This window comes from the organism of the source record quoted next, unplaced genomic scaffold (genome assembly GCF_019419815.1).
Source record: "Pyrus x bretschneideri cultivar Hongxiangsu unplaced genomic scaffold, Pyrus_bretschneideri_v1 Contig23, whole genome shotgun sequence".
NCBI lineage: Eukaryota > Viridiplantae > Streptophyta > Magnoliopsida > Rosales > Rosaceae > Pyrus > Pyrus x bretschneideri.
In genome coordinates this window covers 2,969,819-2,976,728 of record NW_025999535.1, presented here as the reverse complement: position 1 = coordinate 2,976,728, position 6,910 = coordinate 2,969,819, and the positions used below count along the sequence as shown (strand labels likewise).

Genomic DNA, 6,910 nt, shown 5'->3' with positions numbered 1-6,910 from the left:
GCCCTACTCAGGGCGGGAGCACTAACACCGGGGGTGCAGGTTATGAGCTCTCTATGCATCTCAAATCACTACTAAACATAAACATAAACCATAACTTACCTGTGCATCCGCAGCATCAAACATATATATATATATATATATATATATGCAACTAATAATGCATAATTAAACGGGCAAACATAATGCATGGCATATAAAACATATAGACGCTTCATTTCACTTTCTGGGAAAAACACAAGTATATAGGTATATACGGAAAACCAAAAGTCCACTCACTGGTATGTAGAAGGATCGTAACCCCTTTACCTCGAGTGACTGCACTCGTCCTCGGGATAGGTATCACCTATACGCGAAACAACTATAAAAACGTTAATTTTAAAGCACATAACCAACATTACGAATTAACTTCTCGTACAATGCTCAAAAGGGGTGTATGAATACACCAACGTGATCTACTCAACCTCACGAATATCCCCATATTTTTAAAATAATTTTCTGACACCGCACGCGCCCCCACTCACCGACCAAGGCACGGCCACATGCGCCGCCCACGCGCAGGCACGTGCCTGGCACACTGACGGCGTCAGTTAACACCGTCAGGAATATTCCGTTAAGTCTGACAGATTTCGTTAACGCGGTTAGGAATATTCCATCCAAACTGACGGAATATTCTGTTGTCTTCTCCAGCCAAACTCCGGCGCCGTCGCCGTCACCAAAAAACCGAAAAATTTTCTAAACTTCGTATCTCACTCGTTTTTCACCCAAATTTCACGAAATTGGTACCAAAATGAAGCTTACTACTAGAGGAACAAATCCTTACCACTTTCAAGCACTAAAACCCACGGAAACTCACCGAGAAAACTGCACCAAAATCGGCCAAACCTGCAACTCACGATCCCGACGTCCAAAACCTTCAAACGAACCACCCCAAACCTCCTAGGGACCTCACCAAGCTTCCTACAAGCTTAAAATTTCCAAAAACACATGAATTTACATGTGCATGAACAATACCCCGAATTAAGCATCTCGGGTTCGACGTGAAAATGAAGATTCCCTTACCTGAAATGGGTATGGTTGAACTCCTAAGGACCTCACGAGCACAAATATGTAGTTTGCTTCCTCAATCTACCACGTTTGTGAGTGCTTTGGTTCTTGTCCGTACAAAGAAGAAAGGAAAGAGAGAAAGAGAGAGACAGATACGAGACAGGGAAAGCAGAGGAAAATGAGTGTGGGTGTGTGTGTGGTCCAAAATCAGCCAACCAAAACCCCAAAATGACCACACAACGAAACAAACACACTAGGGTACGAAAAGTCCGGGACGAGCTATCACACAACAGGTGTATCTGGGACTTGGGGCGTGATTTTGCGAAAAACCTAAATTTATTGATATCTTTTTTATCCTATACGGCATTATATTCCAAATTGTAAAGGGATTTTAAAATTTTCAATTATTGAAATGACCACATAGATCAAATATTGACGCCATCAAATATTATATCAAAGGCAATCCTTGATTATTATATCAAATTTATTATTCTCTTATGACAAGAGAAGAATACATCAAGAGCGCAATACTTTGGCAATTGCTGCAGCTACATAAGCAACATCATGGAGAGCTTGGCTTTCGTCTTTGAAAGGACTGCCGCCGGAAAAACGTCTTTCGCATGAATCTGCGTTTGCAACGACATTAGTCATGCCTAGCTCTGCTGACTTATAGTCACCTTTAGGGAAAGCTTCAACGGTTTAAGGAATATCAAGTTGGAAAATATCGGAGTAGTTAAATCTGCAGTCTTGTGCGGGTATATTTCCCGGCTCTCTATTCACCAGCTCCTCGAGTCGGAGATTAACTTCGTGTGCCTTAGCCTTAACTGCATCAACCATTATGATGCCTAAGCCTTGACATCTGCTTTGGCGCTTCGAGGGTCTGATTGAAGTGTAGAGACGCAAAGATCGGGATATGGTGTTTGGTTGCATGTTTGTGCGATCAGATCGGCATCCATTGGAAAGAAGACCGTCAGCCTGTTGCAGTGGCTAGTTGGAAGAAAGACAGCTAGACAAACATTTTGAATGAGAAATATCAGTGCTTTTGTTGAAGGAGAGTACGAATTATTCTTCATCTTTTCTTTTCTGGTGTGCACAGAAAAATAGGGTAAACTTTAGGACTTCGGTATTTTGTGGTTGGCTTATAGAATATGGGGGGTATAGATAGCAATACAAGAAGGCTAAACTAGGATAGAAATCTAATCACATCAAAACCCAATAAGAGTTATGTCAACATAATTCCTTAGAAGTTAAAACAAAGAAACCTAAATTAAAAAAAAAATGACATAAAACGAAATCCCTAAATAAATAAAATATTTTCCTTTTTTATTTTTGGACCGGATTAATCTACAAGAGCCCAGTATGAGATCTTCATCAATATCAATTGGTGGTGTCACAATCACTTTATATAGAGAGTAAATCAATCGGATTTTTGTACACAAGGTTTGGTGAGCTAGCTAGGATAGGTGATTTTCTTTTCAAAATAAGTACGATATTCATTAATCAGGTAGAACACGTATAAAGAAAGGGGATAAGGTGCTAACAATGGGTCTCGATAAAAATCTTGCTGGGATTTCAACCTAGCCGAAGGAAAAAAAGAACGTCTCGCACCAAATTAAGTAGTAAGACTTGTTTATTATCAATATGTGGTTCTTCTATTTGTTTGGATTAATTATGTGTCATGTCATTGAATAAATTAAAATAGAGGCCCCCTCTGAGCCTAAGGATAAAGGGATATGGGCCGTTGAAATTTGATCAAACGGCTACAATTATTATAATTTTTAGAGGGCCTCCCCTGCTTGTAACTATTGGATCAAATTTCAACGGCCTGAATCTTTTGTTCAAGAGGCTCAGTTTAATTGGGTCTAGAGGGGATCCGGTTCCATTTCTTTCTAAGAACTTGTCCAATCTCCATCCTTTTGGTACTCCACAAGAGTAAAAGAATTTGGGGCTTGTTTTGTAAGCTAGATGAGATTGGCCCTTAGAGTTAAGATTGGTGGGGATTAGTTAAGCTTTGAATCCCAATCCATTGTTCGGGGAAACACTAAGCTGGATGAGACTCAATTAGACTTAAATCCAGTCCATTGTTGGTAGATGACTGGATTGGACATAAAAAAGGAGCTAGATCTCCTCTGGACCTAGTTGAACTGAGCCTCCTGAGCAAACGATCTGGGATGTTGAAATTTGATCCAACGACTACAAACAGGGGCCCCTCTAAATGTTATAATAAGGGGTGTGATATCCACACACCTTATTTTACTTCTCACACACCCCTTGATAATTTATGTCCGTTGATCTTCTTCAATTCATCCGATCCAATGGCCGAAATTTAAAAAGATGTGTGAAAAGTAAAATAGGGTGTGTAGAAAGTAAAATAGGGTGTGTGGGTATCACACCCCTATAATAATTGTAGTCGTTTGATCCAATTTCAACAACCCGCATCCTTTGATTCTTAGACTTAGTTTAATTGGATCAGGAAGGGATCCGGTTCTGAAAGAAATAATATGATTATAAACGATATTAAAATTTTTACAACTTCTTCTACAAGTGTGGATCACATTTAGAGGTTTTGCCGTATTTTTCAAAGTTAGAATTGCAATATGGAAGCAAGTGATAAATTCTACTGGTAATTAGGGCATTATTTTTCAATTTATTGCGTTCGAGTTCAAATTTTTTATTTTAATAGAGTTTAGACCAGACATTTTCACTTGTAATAAAAAGCTTACAATATTAAAAATCATATTTTGAGCTTTAAATGACTCAAGCGGGTCTTTGAAGGTCAAGGCTACAAGCCTCCACTTTTAAGTGAAACCAACAAAGAACAATGAAATTAGGAGGTTTCTCAAAACGAATAAATCATGACCTATTGACTGATATATCGATTTTGGAGGCATTAGCAAGAATTTGATTTGTTTTTACCCCTTGAATGATCACCAAAGTAGTAAAATCACAAATCGTTTTGTCATTCATATTTATGAAACAAATCGATGGTGTTACCAGAGAATATATTTATACGCGCTGTGTATTTGTCAGTGTGATTGTTTTCTGTTTGTTCCCAATATAGTTGGAGTTGTAAAATCTCTTTTATTATGATAGCCTTCAAGTATGCATGTAATTATCCAAACACCAAAATAGGATGTGCAAAATCTGCAAGTACTTGTAGTAATTTTTAATTTCTTTTGCGCTTTTAATTGTGCGTTCTTTATAAGAATAATTTTTTTTTTTTTTAATATGGTAAGTATAAGGTGGACAAAATCTTTGGAATGCTTATAACAATTAGCTATATACACAAATAATAAGAATTTAAATTTAGGAATTTCCAAACAAAAAAAAAAAACTTAAACAAATTAAATGCCGTTGACCGCAAAAATTGAAAAAAATTAAAGGCTTGTTTGGTAGTCTATTTGAATCCAACTTTTTAAACTCAAAATCAATTTTTAATTTTTAGGCCTTAAAAACTTGTTTGGTAGGACTATTTAAAAAACTGAACTTAAGACTAATTAAAAAATATAGTTTATTATCTAAAAACATAAAAAGTGAGTTTTTAGAGTTTTTAAACTTAAACTCACTCATTTCTTTTCTTTCCCTCCTCTCCTCTCACTCCAAATCTATCTCTCTATTTTCTTCTTTCTCTTTCCTCTTTTTTTTAATTTTTTATTTTTTATTTTTATGTTTTTCATCTCTCCTCCAATCCTCTTCAATCTTTCGGTTCTTTCTCTCACTCCTCTTCTTCTGTATTTCGTCCGATTCTCTTCCTTCTTTCTCTTTTTTCAATCATCTCTTACTTTCTTTCCTCCTCTCTTCTCTTTCTCCCTCTCCTGCGATCTCATATTTTTAGATCTCTTTGTCTAGTTTAAGTCGTAAGATTTAAAAATTTTAAATTTTAAATTGCAAACCTATCAAGTTTTTTAGTCTTTAAGAAAATTGTTTTCAAGAAATGTTTTGAGAAATGATAAAAACTTTCAAATAAGATACCAAACAGGTCCTAAATGTCTACCCAATTAATCCGTAAGCAGCCATATAAGGGATTTTTTTTATATATGATTTCCGGAGGCATTTAAAAGTGGTTTACAAAGGTGCTTGGGTAAATGCTTTTGAAGGTTTTTATGTTGTTTCAAATTTCACCTGAACAAGAGAACACTAGTAGAAAAACATGTTTTCACAACGGAGCAAATTTCGTCACGCAAAGTAGTTTTGCATGACTCAAAACGCAAAACGTCGTGCAAACGGCCTTTGCGCGACAGTCCTTTGTGTAAATACATCGCGCAAAACATCTTTGCGCAACGAAGTCTGACGTCGTGCAAAGAACCGTTGCGCAAAAACCGTTTGTGCGATGTTTTGTGCATCGCGCAAGATCTTGGCGCCAAACAAAGAATGCCTTACCGCTTTGTTGCCAACTTTGCGCGACGTACGTGCACTTGCATCGCACATAGTCTTTTTTTTTTTTTTTTTTTAAATTAATACTTGCATCAACTATAACATAAGATTTTGTGATATCCACTTGTGTAAATATTTTAAATTGACGATTGAATCAATTCTTTGTATTCATATAGAGTTAAGGAGTGTAGCTGTAAAAAAATCATCAAAATTGGAGTTAATATAACCGTTAAATCGTGATTTTTCGTTTATAACAGTCGAAAAATTTTGTCCCGTTACTTGATCTCTGAATGTTTTTTTTTGCGATTTTTGGTATATGCTATCTCGAAGTATATACAAACAAGCTTGATGGTTGGATTGTTGACACTAATTTCGTACAATGCGTTTCCCATCAAAATCAATGGTATATGTATTTACTAAGTACATTTTCATTTATTTATTTTGTACTCATAAGCAAAAGGGTTAAAAATAAATAATAATAAAAAAAGACTTTGCACGATGTAGTGGCACTAACGTCGCGCAAAGTCTTTTTTTTTTTTTTTTTTTTTTTTTTTGGGTTTCTTGCATTGCCTTGCTCTCACAAAAGGAGAGAAATCAGGTATTGAACAAACAATATACATTAAAAATAGGAGGTTAGGTGTAGCCTCACAATGAGTTAACAATAATATGGTTCAAACTCGTCTTTGGCATTAATCGAACTATGACCTTTCACTTACAAATGAAGATGAATATCAATAGACCATAGTACTAATTGGCTTCTCTCCCTTTTCTTGAGTTACAATATTAATAAGTTTTTTTTTTTTTTCAAGGAGACGACATAATTTCATTACCATAACGAACTACTTACAAGGATGTCAGATGGGTACATATGCTCCAATGATCAATTTCTTGATCTAGAGGGAATAAGCACAAATTACAAATAATTTTAAAACCCCTGTACAACCATCACACTCATCATACCACTACAACGAGGAATCCCAAGTTTAATATGTCCCATAGAATGACATACCAAACACTGAATCCTCACCAAAGCCCACGCAAGATTACAAAATTTGCAAAAAGCGACGCGAAACACTTGCCGAAGTAACATAGACCAGGCATAAAAAACTAAACTAAAGTACAAAAAACAAAAGAACAAGGTGATGTGTCCACAATGGTGATACCGCTACAACTTGGCAGTAGGCATGGGTAGCACAAATAAAGGCACGTGAAGAATGTCGAAAGAAGAGTAAGGCCAGCTATAGCCAGGACACACTCAAAAGGGTGGGGCGGAAGGGGATCCAGCCAGAGCCACCATAATCGTCGGAACGCTACCAACATCCAAACACTTGCATAAAACATGATAGCACCAAGAGCCGCCAGACGTTCCTCCAACCGGTGTTAGTCGCAATTATGGCAAGAAATAGCGGCAACAACATGGATGGTAGAGGGGTTGCTAAGCCAAAACCACCCACAGCACGGTGCCGCCATCCCCACCACCACCACAAACCCA

The 6,910-nt window shown here is 36.9% G+C and overlaps 1 pseudogene; it reads right to left on the bottom strand.

Annotated features, from left to right (window-relative positions):
• Nucleotides 1-1,490: 1,490 nt before the first annotated feature.
• On the bottom strand, nucleotides 1,491-2,298 carry LOC125477930 (annotated as a pseudogene).
• Nucleotides 2,299-6,910: the final 4,612 nt, after the last annotated feature.